Consider the following 13,925-nt stretch of genomic DNA (forward strand, 5'->3'; position numbering starts at 1 on the left):
CTTTTAGCCAGGGTTGCATGTGTCTACATGGACTGTTATGACCCCTATTACATACTACTACCTTGTGCTTAGTTAACAAACATGGGAAAATCAACATGTGACTAGATGGTTAAGATGATAGTTGTACCCCACCTGGGATGAAACTTCACACTTAACACATGCATGTCTCATTAAAGTGAAATATTTTTTTAGTGTGAGGCAATGTTCCTATCAATAGGGAGGTGCTTTATGTGTCTTCATTAATCTCAGGATATGTCATCTCAATCCCTCAGAGATGCTCAAAGGGATAGAGTGTGCGCGGAATATATTTTTTAATGCGAGGCAACATTTCCATCGATAACGGGGTGCTTGTGATGTCTTCGATCTCAGGATCCGTTAGCTCGGTCACTTGAAAATGCTCATAGAGGTAGAGCGCGTGTATTCATAGAGATGTACGCGTCTAGCTACGTCGGTATTGTATTCTTAGAAAAAGTCAACAGACATGATAATGAAAGAGAAGAAGAAGACAGGGGAGGAACAGTGCCTCGCTGGTGACTGTGCTTGTGCAACCGACTGACCGCCAATGGCGGAGGCAGGGGGTGGCCAGCCAGGGCCCGGGCCCTCCCCAACATCCTAATTTCCTTTGTATTATGTATATGAACAGTGACATTTTTTTACTGTTGCCTGTAGCCGGCTCTTCCCAACATCAGATTATACGCATTCCTGCCTCCGCCACTGCTGACCGCGATCGAGAGACGCCGGGCGGCCCCGATGAGCCTTCATGGACCGACCGACAGCCATCGCCAACCGGATAGCGTTGGTCGCGTCAGCTTTCAATTCCGCCTCGTGGACATATGTTGATTGCTGGCAGACGGACGCTCTTCGTTGCGCCTGGTTCGGTCCGAGTGTCATGTCACCTTTTATATCTCCTGTAGTTAAGCGCTTGATGTGGGCGCCAATCTTCGCTGTGTCCTGAAAGTGACTGTGGGGTGGTCGATAATTGTGCTCTAACCATGGTTCGTTTTGCACCCTGGTCCCTGGCCATGATCATCAAACGAGATCATCTACAGTTCTACATGTACTACGTCTCTCAACTGGTTACTATGCACGTAGTTGGGCTTAATAGCATCTTCAACAGAGGATGTATGTTTGAGTATAATTTACATCATCAAAAAATGTTTTTCACATCTTTAAAAAAGTCCCAACTCCAACAGATGATGTATTTGAAAATGTAAAATTAGTGCACTGAACCTATTGTTGAAACTGAATCTACTAATCGAAACTAAACCTACTGTCGAAATTCACTAGCGGCAACGAACGGCGGAGAAATTCACTAGCGGCAATGAACGGCGGCGACACAGAGACGCAGAGCGGCAACGAGATGCAGAGCCGCCGCCACAGTCCGGGAGCCTTCTTGGTTCCCTTCCCCTTCTACGACCGAGGCGTGCGCGAGGGATGGAGGTAGACCGCTGCTACTGTCGGGGTGTCGTCTACCTCCTCATGTTTGTCGTGGTGGAGCTGGCGGGATTGGAAGCACAAGAGGAGGGGAACCGATAACGGGGTTGCTGGTTGGGGCGGCGGTGATGGAGGTCGAGAGGAAGCAGGAACCATGGGGGCGGCGGGGGATGGCGGCAGCGTGGCAGCGGTTGTGCGGGCGCGGGGAGGGGGGGGGGATCCGACAGCGGTAGGGCGGTGGGGGGAACTTGAATCGGGCGGCGGCGGGGCGGTGAAAAAGTGGTCGATGTGGTCGATTTTCAGACGAATGGCAGTGGCGGGGCTGCGAAAAAGTGGTCGATGCGGTCGATTTTCAGGCGAATAGTGGTGGCGGGGCGGCGGGGTGCTTCGGGCTTCAGTCGGCGGGCGGCGCGACGGCGGGTGTGCGACGGGCGACGTGAAGGTGGACGCGTGGTGGGAGGAGAGGAGGAAAAGTGGCGGTTGTGCGGTTGACGCGTGACTACACTTTTACATCACCAAGGATTGCATCTCCAAGTGTTGTGTTTTACATCGCTTGGAGCAGGTAATGTAATTTTTTCTATATTCTTCTGTTGAAGGTGTGTTTTTATGCTTGGGAGATGTAAATTAGTTATTTTTGCATCTATAAATTCTATTAAAGATGTATTGCTCCATCTGACCTGCATCCAAAAAAATCTATAAAGGTTCACGCGAGGTATGGTTGAGCAAATCAGATATATTCTCCTATGCATTCATGATGTTGGATATATTCTATTGATTTGTTTGGATATGTATGATAAATTTATCTGGATTTTTTTGCAACACCTGGATTTGCCTATACCCCACCCACCCGAAAAACAAAATTCTATGGTACAAGGTCTCATAGTCTCTCGCCTGGACCCTTTGTAGATTTTGACACCTCACTCTTAACACTCGTCTCAAAGCGGCTTTAACCACCCTAATCACATTGATAGTAGGGGCACAGCAGTATGAAAATTCATTGAAGTGCCCGTCCTCGCATGCTCCTGGTATCTGTGTTCGCTCGTTTCTTTCGGGATAAGAGCAGGAGGTGTATTGGTCAGGTATGCATCCCGTATATTAGGTACAATTAAACCGGGTTGGGCCCATCAGGCAACCGCGTAGCGCCGTGCCATTTGAAACCGAACAGAGACGCCGTAACCAGCCTGTACCGTATCACGCAGGGAAAGACGGCACGTTACGTCACGTGCGCCTCCCGGACGGCGGCACCCCCTAGTGGATGGGGTTGAGCGCTGGTTGGAGATTATCGTACGGTACAAGTAGTCATGATTGGAAAATACATCAATAATCTTGCCGCACCATGTAACAGAGCCACAGATGGTCGTTACATTACAAGCTCGTTTGCACAATTATTACTCAAACAATTCATAATTCTGTTCTAGCCATGGCTACCCGAGCCCCTACAATACATGAAAAAACGGTCAGATGACAACGAAACCCCCATGGCTGCAATTTGTCTAGGTTTCTTGTATATAACACATGATTTTTTTTGTTCATCTAAGAAAAATATAGCTATATTTGTTTTTAGGACATAAGAAATTTAAGAAAATAATTATTTAGTGAGATGGCAATTTTGGAAAAAATGGCCATCTAGTACATAATTTCTTTCATGTTCCATTCATATTTTCCAGTCTGAATTTGCCATGTTACTAGTCCGAAATTTAATGTTTTTCGGCATTTCACAGTACAAAATGTTCTACATTTTGCCTACATATAGACATCTAAAATCTGTTAATTTGCCATGTCACTCATACATGTTTTTTTTGCCATGAATTAGATAACATCTTTTCTAATATTTGACATGACTTTTGTAGAGGCATTTATATAGTTTTTGCCATGGAACCAATCCAAAATATGTGTCGTGGTTTTAGTTCAAAATTTAAACTAAAATTGTGACACTTATTTTGGATCAGCGGGAGTACTTGTTTGTGTTCATTTATTTATTTTTAATCATGCCAACTTTGTTATGTGCTTATGTTCACTTTTTTATATAGTTTTTGCCATGGGCCATGGCAAATTTGTTAACATATGTACCGTTGCAATTTTGTTGCATCTAAGAAAAATGTAGGTACATTTGTGTTTTGCGACATGGCAATTTTAAGATTGGTTGATCTAGTGGCATGGCATTTTCCGAACTTTTTGCTAAGAATGATTGATCTAGTGACAAACTACTTTTTTAGCTAAGTTCCCCATGATCTTTAGAACATTTTCTTTCAAATTTGCCATGGACCACCCGCAAAAAATAACTTGCCATGGACCATGACAAGATTTAACTATGGATGCTTTCTCGTACAACTACGACGACAATTTTATCTTGCATATGTTTTTTTATGTGTTGTAGCACGGCAAATTTATTGTATATACCATGGGAAAATGTAGGCAGCTTGAGTCGCGCCCTCGAAATAGTTTTTCGTCCCGCTTTATATATAAAGCAACAATTAAACAAAATAGACTATGAACCACCGTTGTAGCGAATGATTGAGGGATGGGACTTTAGGTGTGCTCGATCGAACCTACCCTAGCAAATGAATCGTTGCTCTAGTCGGCTCTCCACCTGACGAGGGACGATCACGTGTATTATGTGCGCGCGTCCGTTGATTAAGTCGTAAGAGTTTGGCTGATGTAATTTGGACGGATCATTATGAAAAATGAACTTCCGTTGCACTAAATCATGTTTTCTCTGCTGCTACTGCCACTGGTGCAGACCAAATTTTTTGGGTTGTGCAGCCATGGTCAAAGCAAGTGGACTTTCAGGCGCCCTGTGCATGCCGATTACATGGATGGTTGTCAAGATGAGTGTGTGGACATCCTTGCGCTCGTCGGCCTTGTATGGTCAAACGAGATACACTGACGGCATGCTTACAATCGTCATCGACCGCAACCGCCAACCAGGAAATAGTGTTTACCCCAGATGACTTGCACAAGATTTTTGGAGTGCCATGCAGCAATTGAGATATTTGGGGCGGGGACGCCAAAATCAGTCCTTGAGCAATTGACATCATCAAGTCGACAATGGGGATGAACACGTCTGCTGCTCAAAGCCTCAAGGCTGCCGAAACATGTCTTAGCAGGGATATTTCAGATGAACAAGAAAAATTCGAGGAGTATTTCCTGATTGCATTTCTTAGCTGGCTGCACACACGACAACACTCGGGTAACTTCATCAGACGCCTACCGACCTGCAACGGCTGGTGTAACGGGGCACATGGCCCTGTAGAAAACAAGAGCAAGAGCATGAGGTGCCATAGGGGCATGATTCGTTAACACCATCAATGGTCATGCGCCGGTTATGCCAGGAGCTCGTAACCTGGCTGCCGGAGCTGCAGTTCCATCGGGCACATCCTGGCCAAGACGCGGCAAACGCAGTAATCAGATCCGACGAACGAGTCGTCATCGTCACATATCAAAGTTTATGAGCGCGACGTTTCAATCGAGGGAACAGTAAACGCCCGCTCGGAATTTACCCATGCACAATCATACCAATTTACACGCTGACTTACCTCGTCCTGTACCAACGGAACAGCTGACGGTTGACCGTCCACCCACTGTTATGTGACACGGATGTTGGGAAACGTAGTAATTTCAAAAAATTTCCTACGCACACGCAAGATCATGGTGATGCATAGCAACGAAAGGGGAGAGTGTGATCTACGTACCCTTGTAGACCGACAGCGGAAGCGTTAGCACAACGCGGTTGATGTAGTCGTACGTCTTCACGGCCCGACCGATCAAGCACCGAAACTACGGCACCTCCGAGTTTATCTAGTATGTTTCAGATAAGTTCAACAAGGGAGTGGCATGGACTAAGGGTTGTGGGAAGTTCTCCAAGATGCTAAGGACAAAGGATTGGCTAAAGCTTAAAGTTCAAGACTCTTCATTTTACATTTTAGTGATCCAAGATCACATTGAGTCCATAGGAAAAGCCAATACTATCAAGGAGGGATGAGGTGTTGATAATGAGCCTCTTGCTCAAGTGCTTAATGATATGCTCCAAAATCCTCAGCTACTTTCCCACTTCCACATATGACCTAAACCCAAAGCCAAACTCGGACCTACCGATTCTTTCTATCCGGCGCCACCGAGTTTCACTTGTCATAAGCCACTGCCAAACCCTAATCAATTCGGTCTCACCGATGGGATCTCGGTCTCACCGAGATGGGCTTGCAAACTCTCTGTTACCTGTTGCAATATCTTCGGTCCCACCGAGATATGTAATCGGTCCCACCGAGTTTGCTTGGCCAACTCTCTGTTTCGCTTATTACCCAAATCGGTCCCACCGAGTTTGAGTAATCGGTCAAACCGAGTTTTGGATTTACCCTAACCCTAGCACATCGGTCCCACCGAGTTGTTCCAGTCGGTCCCACCGAAAATCTCTAACGGTCACTAGGTTTACCTTTTCGGTCCGACCGAGTTTGTTGATTCGGTCCCACCGAGATTGGAAAACTGTGTGTAACGGTTGGATTTTGTGTGGAGGCTATATATACCCCTCCACCTCCTCTTCATTCAAGGAGAGAGCCATCAGATTAAGCCTACACTTCCAGCATCCTATTTCTGAGAGAGAACCACCTACTCATGTGTTGAGACCAAGATATTCCATTCCTACCATATGAATCTTGATCTCTAGCCTTTCCCAAGTTGCTTTCCACTCAAACCTTCTTTCCACCAGATCCAAATCCTATGAGAGAGAGTTGAGTGTTGGGGAGACTATCATTTGAAGCACAAGAGCAAGGAGTTCATTACCTACACACCATTTGTTACTTCTTGGAGAGTGGTGTCTCCTAGATTGGCTAGGTGTCACTTGGGAGCCTCCGACAAGATTGTGGAGTTGAACCAAGGAGTTTGTAAGGGCAAGGAGATCGCCTACTTCATGAAGATCTACTGCTAGTGAGGCAAGTCCTTCGTGGGCGATGGCCATGGTGGGATAGACAAGGTTGCTTCTTCGTGGACCCTTCGTGGGTTGAGCCCTCCGTGGACTCGCACGACCGTTACCCTTCGTGGGTTGAAGTCTCCATCAACGTGGATGTAGGATAGCACCACCTATCCGAACCACGGGAAAAACATCCGTGTCTCCAATAGCGTTTGATTTCTCCAAACCCTTCCCTTTACATTCTTGCAAGTTGCATGCTTTACTTTCCGCTGCATATACACTCTTTGCATACTTGCTTGATATGTATTGTTGAATTGTGCCTAAAACTCCACTTAAACCGAAAAAGCTTAAAAATTGCAACTTTAGCATTAAGTGTCTAATCACCCCCCCCTCTAAACACACCTTCTTCTAGATCCTACACCCGGACTCCGATCCAGCAAAGTGTCGGGGAAGAGTTCCGTCAGCACGACGGCGTGGTGACGATCTTGATGTACTACTGTCGCAGGGCTTTGCCTAAGCACCGCTACAATATTATCGAGGACTATGGTGGCAGGGGCCGCCGCACACGGCTAAGAATATGATCACGTGGATCAACTTGTTGTTTCTCTGGGGTGCCCTGCCTCCGTATATAAAGGCTCAAGGGGGGGGGGGGGTGCGGCCGGCCTAGAGGTGGCACGCCAGGAGGAGTCCTACTCCCTCCGGGAGTAGGATCCCCCCCAATCCTAGTTGGAATAGGATTCGCGGAGGGGCGAAAAGAGAAAGGGGGGGCCTCTCCTTGTCCTATTCGGACCAAGGGAGGGGAGGGGCGCGCGGCCCATCTCAGGCTGCCTCTTCTCTTTTCCACTAAGGCCCATTAAGGCCCATATAGCTCCCGGGGGGTTCCTGAAGGAAATATGCCCTAGAGGCAATAATAAAGTTATTATTTATTTCCTTATATCATGATAAATGTTTATTATTCATGCTAGAATTGTATTAACCGGAAACATAATACATGTGTGAATACATAGACAAACAGAGTGTCACTAGTATGCCTCTACTTGACTAGCTCGTTAATCAAAGATGGTTATGTTTCCTAACCATGAACAAAGAGTTGTTATTTGATTAACGGGATCACATCATTAAGTGAATGATCTGATTGACATGACCCATTCCATTAGCTTACCACCCGATCGTTTAGTATGTTGCTATTGCTTTCTTCATGACTTATACATGTTCCTATGACTATGAGATTATGCAACTCCCGTTTGCCGGAGGAACACTTTGTGTGCTACCAAACGTCACAACGTAACTGGGTGATTATAAAGGTGCTCTACAGGTGTCTCTAAAGGTACATGTTGGGTTGGCGTATTTCGAGATTAGGATTTGTCACTCCGATTGTCGGAGAGGTATCTCTGGGCCCTCTCGGTAATGCACATCACTTAAGCCTTGCAAGCATTGCAACTAATGAGTTAGTTGCGAGATGATGTATTACGGAACGAGTAAAGAGACTTGCCGGTAACGAGATTGAACTAGGTATTGGATACCGACGATCGAATCCTGGGCAAGTAACATACCAATGACAAAGGGAACAACGTATGTTGTTCTGCGGTCTGACCGATAAAGATCTTCGTAGAATATGTAGGAGCCAATATGGGCATCCAGGTCCCGCTATTGGTTATTGACCGGAGACGTGTCTCGGTCATGTCTACATTGTTCTCGAACCGTAGGGTCCGCACGCTTAAGGTTTCGATGACAGTTATATTATGAGTTTATGAGTTTTGATGTACCGAAGGAGTTCGGAGTCCCGGATGAGATCGGGGACATGACGAGGAGTCTCGAAATGGTCGAGACATAAAGATTGATATATTGGACGACTATATTCGGACATCAGAAAGGTTCCGAGTCATTCGGGTATTTTTCGGAGTATCGGGTAGTTACGGGAGAAGCAATGGTCCTTGATGGGCTTTAGTGGGAAGAGGAGAAAGGGCCAAGGGGCTGCTGCACCCCCCTCCCCTCTGGTCTAAATTGGACTAGGGAAAAGGGGGCCGACCACCTTTCCTTCTCCTCCACTTCCTTCTCCTTTCCTCCCCTCTTGGTGGACTCCTACTAGGACTTGGAGTCCTAGTAGGACTCCACATCCTGGCCGCACCAATTGCCTTGGCCGGCCTCCTCCTCCTCCATCCTTTATATACTGAGGCAAGAGGCACCCCATGAACACAAGTTGATCTTCGTGATCGTTCCTTAGCCGTGTGCGGTGCCCCCCTCCACCATATTCCACCTCGGTCATATTGTAGTGGTGCTTAGGCAAAGCCCTGCGACGGTAGAACATCAAGATCGTCACCATGCCGTCGTGCTGACGGAACTCCTCCCCGAAGCTTTGCTGGATCGGAGCCCGGGGAGCGTCATCGAGCTGAACGTGTGCCAAGAACTCGGAGGTGCCGGAGTAACGGTGCTTGGATCGGTCGGATCGTGAAGACGTACGACTACATCAACCGCGTTGTGCTAACGCTTCCGCAGTCAATCTACAAGGGTACGTAGATCACACTCTCCCCTCTCGTTGCTATGCATCACCATGATCTTGCGTGTGCGTAGGAAAATTTCTTTGAAATTACTACGAAACCCAAAAGTGGCATCCGAGCCTAGGTTTTATATGTTGATGTTATATGCACGAGTAGAACACAAGTGAGTTGTGGGCGATATAAGTCATACTGCTTACCAGCATGTCATACTTTGGTTCGGCGGTATTGTTGGACGAAGCGGCCCGGACCAACATTACGCGTACGCTTACGCGAGACCGGTTCTCCCGACGTGCTTTGCACAGAGGTGGCTTGCGGGTGATAGTTTCTCCAACTTTAGTTGAGCCGAGTGTGGCTACGCCCGGTCCTTGCGAAGGTTAAAACAGCACCAACTTGACAAACTATCGTTGTGGTTTTGATGCGTAGGTAAGATTGGTTCTTGCTTAAGCCCGTAGCAGCCACGTAAAACTTGCAACAACAAAGTAGAGGACGTCTAACTTGTTTTTGCAGGGCATGTTGTGATGTGATATGGTCAAGACATGATGCTAAATTTTATTGTATGAGATGATCGTGTTTTGTAACCGAGTTATCGGCAACTGGCAGGAGCCATATGGTTGTCGCTTTATTGTATGCAATGCAATCGCGATGTAATGCTTTACTTTATCACTAAGCGGTAGCGATAGTCGTGGAAGCATAAGATTGGCGAGACGACAGCGATGCTACGATGGAGATCAAGGTGTCGCCCCGGTGATGATGGTGGTCACGACGGTGCTTCGAAGATGGAGATCACAAGCACAAGATGATGATGGCCATATCATATCACTTATATTGATTGCATGTGATGTTTATCTTTTATGCATCTTATCTTGCTTTGATTGACGGTAGCATTATAAGATGATCTCTCACTAATTATCAAGAAGTGTTCTCCCTGAGTATGCACCGTTGCGGAAGTTCTTCGTGCTGAGACACCACGTGATGATCGGGTGTGATAGGCTCTACGTTCAAATACAACGGGTGCAAAACAGTTGCACACCCGGAATACTCAGGTTATACTTGAGGAGCCAAGCATATACAGATATGGCCTCGGAACACGGAGACCGAAAGGTAGAGCGTGAATCATATAGTAGATATGATCAACATAGTGATGTTCACCAATGAAACTACTCCATCTCACGTGATGATTGGACATGGTTTAGTTGATTTGGATCACGTGATCACTTAGAGGATTAGAGGGATGTCTATCTAAGTGGGAGTTCTTAAGTAATATGATTAAATTGAACTTAAATTTATCATGAACTTAGTCCTGGTAGTATTTTGCAAATTATGTTGTAGATCAATAGCTCGCGTTGTTGCTTCCCTGTGTTTATTTTGATATGTTCCTAGAAAAAATTGTGTTGAAAGATGTTAGTAGCAATGATGCGGATTGGATCCGTGATCTGAGGTTTGTCCTCATTGCTGCACAGAAGAATTATGTCCTTGATGCACCGCTAGGTGACGGACCTATTGCAGGAGCAGATGCAGACGTTATGAATGTTTGGCTAGCTCAATATGATGACTACTTGATAGTTTAGTGCACCATGCTTAATGGCTTAGAATCGGGACTTCAAAGACATTTTGAACGTCATGGAGCATATGAGATGTTCCAGGAGTTGAAGTTAATATTTCAAGCAAATACCTAAGTTGAGAGATATGAAGTCTCCAACAAGTTCTATAGCTAAAAGATGGAGGAGAATCGCTCAACTAGTGAGCATGTGCGCAGATTGTCTGAGTACTACAATCGCTTGAATCAAGTGGGAGATAATCTTCCAGATAAGATAGTGATTGACAGAATTCTCTAGTCACCATCACCAAGTTAGTAGAACTTCGTGATGAACTATGATATGCAAGGGATAACGGAAACGATTCCCAAGCTCTTCGTAATGCGGAAATGGACGAAGGTAGAAATCGAGAAAAACATCAAGTGTTGATGGTAGACAAGACCACTAGTTTCAAGAAAAGGACAGAGGGAAGAAGGGGAACTTCAAGAAGAACAGCAAGCAAGTTGCTGCTCAAGTGAAGAAGCCCAAGTCTGGTCCTAAGCCTGAGACTAAGTGCTTCTACTGCAAAGGGACTGGTCACTGGAAGCGGAACTACCCCAAGTGATTGGCGGATAAGAAGGATGGCAAGTGAACATAAGTATATTTTATATACATGTTATTGATGTGTACTTTACTAGTGTTTATAGCAACCCCTCAGTATTTGATACTAGTTCAGTTGCTAAGATTAGTAACTCGAAACGGGAGTTGCAGAATAAACAGAGACTAGTTAAGGGTGAAGTGACGATGTGTGTTGGAAGTGGTTCCAAGATTGATATGATCATCATCGCACACTCCCTATACTTTCGGAATTAGTGTTGAACCTGAATAAGTGTTATTTGGTGTTTGCGTTAAGCATGAATATGATTTGATCATGTTTATTGTAATACGGTTATTCATTTAAAGTAAGAGAATAAATTGTTGTTCTGTTTACATGAATAAAACCTTATATGGTTACAAACCCAATGAAAATAGTTCACTGGATCTCGATCATAGTGATACACATAATCATAATATTGAAACCAAAAGATGCAAAGTTAATAATGATAGTGCAACTTATTTGTGGCACTGCTGTTTAGGTCATATTGGTGTAAAGCGCATGAAGAAACTCCATGCTGATGGGCTTTTGGAATCACTTGATTATGAATCAGTTGATGCTTGCGAAGCATGCCTCATGGGTAAGATGACTAAAACACCGTTCTCCGGAACAATGGAGCGAGCAACAGATTTGTTGGAAATCATACATACTGATGTATGTGGTCCGATGAATATTGGGGCTCGCGACAGGTATCATTATTTTCTGTTCTTCACAGATAATTTGAGCAGATATGAGTATATCTACTTGATGAAACATAAGTCTGAAACATTTGAAAAGTTCAAAGAATTTCAGAGTGAAGTGGAAAATCATCGTAACAAGAAAATAAAGTTTCTACGATCTGATCGTGGAGAAGAGTATTTGAATTACGAGTTTGGTCTTCAGTTAAAACAATGTGAAATAGTTTCACTACTCACGCCACCTGGAACACCACAGTGTAATGGTGTGTTTGAACGTCGTAATCGTACTTTATTTGATATGGTGCGATCTATGATGTCTCTTACAGATTTACCGCTATTGTTTTGGGGTTATGCATTAGAGACAGCTACATTCACGTTAAATAAGGCACCATCTAAATCCGTTTGAGATGACACCGTATGAACTATGGTTTAGCAAGAAACCTAAGCTGTCGTTTCTTAAAGTTTGAGGTTGCAATGCTTATGTGAAAAAGTTTCAACTTGATAAGCTCAAACCTAAATCGGAGAAGTGTGTCTTCATAGGATATCCAAAGGAAACTATTGGATACACCTTCTATCATAGATCCGAAGGCAAGACTTTTTGTTGCTAAATTTGGAAACTTTCTAGAGAAGGAGTTTCTCTCAAAAGAAGTGAGTAGGAGGAAAGTAGAAAACTTGATAAGGTAATTGTACCTTCTCCCTTATTGGAAAGTAGTTCATCAGAGAAATCTGTTCTTGTGACTACTACACCAATTAGTGAGGAAGCTAATGATGATGATCATGTAACTTCAGATCAAGTTATTACCGAATCTCGTAGGTAAACCAGAGTGAGATCCGCACCAGAGTTGTACGGTAATCCTGTTCTGGAAGTCATGTTACTAGACCATGACGAACTTGCGAACTATGAGGAAGCGATGATGAGCCCAGATTCCGCGAAATGGTTTGAGGCCATGAAATCTGAGATATGATCCATGTATGAGAACAAAGTATGGACATTGATGGATTTGCCCGATGATCGGCAAGCCATAGAAAATAAATGGATCTTCAAGAGGAATACGGACGCTGATAGTAGTGTTACTTGAAGGAAATATGCCCTAGAGGCAATAATAAAGTTATTATTTATTTCCTTATATATCATGATAAATGTTTATTATTCATGCTAGAATTGTATTAACCGGAAACATAATACATGTGTGAATACATAGACAAACAAAGTGTCGCTAGTATGCCTCTACTTGACTAGCTCGTTAATCAAAGATGGTTATGTTTCCTAACCATGAACAAAGAGTTGTTATTTGATTAACGAGGTCACATCATTAGGTGAATAATCTGATTGACATGACCCATTCCATTAGCTTAGCACCCGATCGTTTAGTATGTTGCTATTGCTTTCTTCATGACTTATACATGTTCCTATGACTATGAGATTATGCAACTCCCGTTTGCCGGAGGAACACTTTGGCTGCTACCAAACGTCACAACGTAACTGGGTGATTATAAAGGAGCATTACAGGTGTCTCCAAAGGTAGATGTTGGGTTGGCGTATTTCGAGATTAGGATTTGTCACTCCGATTGTCGGAGAGGTATCTCTGGGCCCTCTCGGTAATGCACATCACATAAGCCTTGCAAGCATTGCAACTAATATGTTAGTTGTGAGATGATGTATTACGGAACGAGTAAAGAAACTTGCCAGTAACGAGATTGAACTAGGTATTGGATACCGACGATCGAATCTCGAGCAAGTAACATACCGATGACAAAGGGAACAACGTATGTTGTTATGCGGTCTGACCGATAAAGATCTTCGTAGAATATGTAGGAGCCAATATGGGCATCCAGGTCCCGCTATTGGTTATTGACCGGAGATTTGTCTCAGTCATGTCTACATTGTTCTCGAACCGTAGGGTCCGCACGCTTAACGTTACGATGACAGTTATTATGAGTTTATGCATTTTAATGTACCGAAGTTAGTTCGGAGTCCCGGATGTGATCACGGACATGACGAGGAGTCTCGAAATGGTCGAGACATAAAGATTGATATATTGGAAGCCTATATTTGGACATCGGAATCGTTCCGGGTGAAATCGGCATTTTACCGGAGTACCGGGGGGTTACCGGAACCCCCTCGGGGGTTTATTGGGCCTACATGGGCCTTGAGGGAGAAGAGAGAAGGAGGCAGGAGGTGGCCGCGCGCCCCTCCCCTTCCTAGTCCGAATAGGACAAGGGAAGGGGGGCGGCGCCCCCCCC

The sequence above is a fragment of the Triticum urartu genome, chromosome 5 (assembly GCF_003073215.2).
Source record: "Triticum urartu cultivar G1812 chromosome 5, Tu2.1, whole genome shotgun sequence".
Lineage (NCBI taxonomy): Eukaryota > Viridiplantae > Streptophyta > Magnoliopsida > Poales > Poaceae > Triticum > Triticum urartu.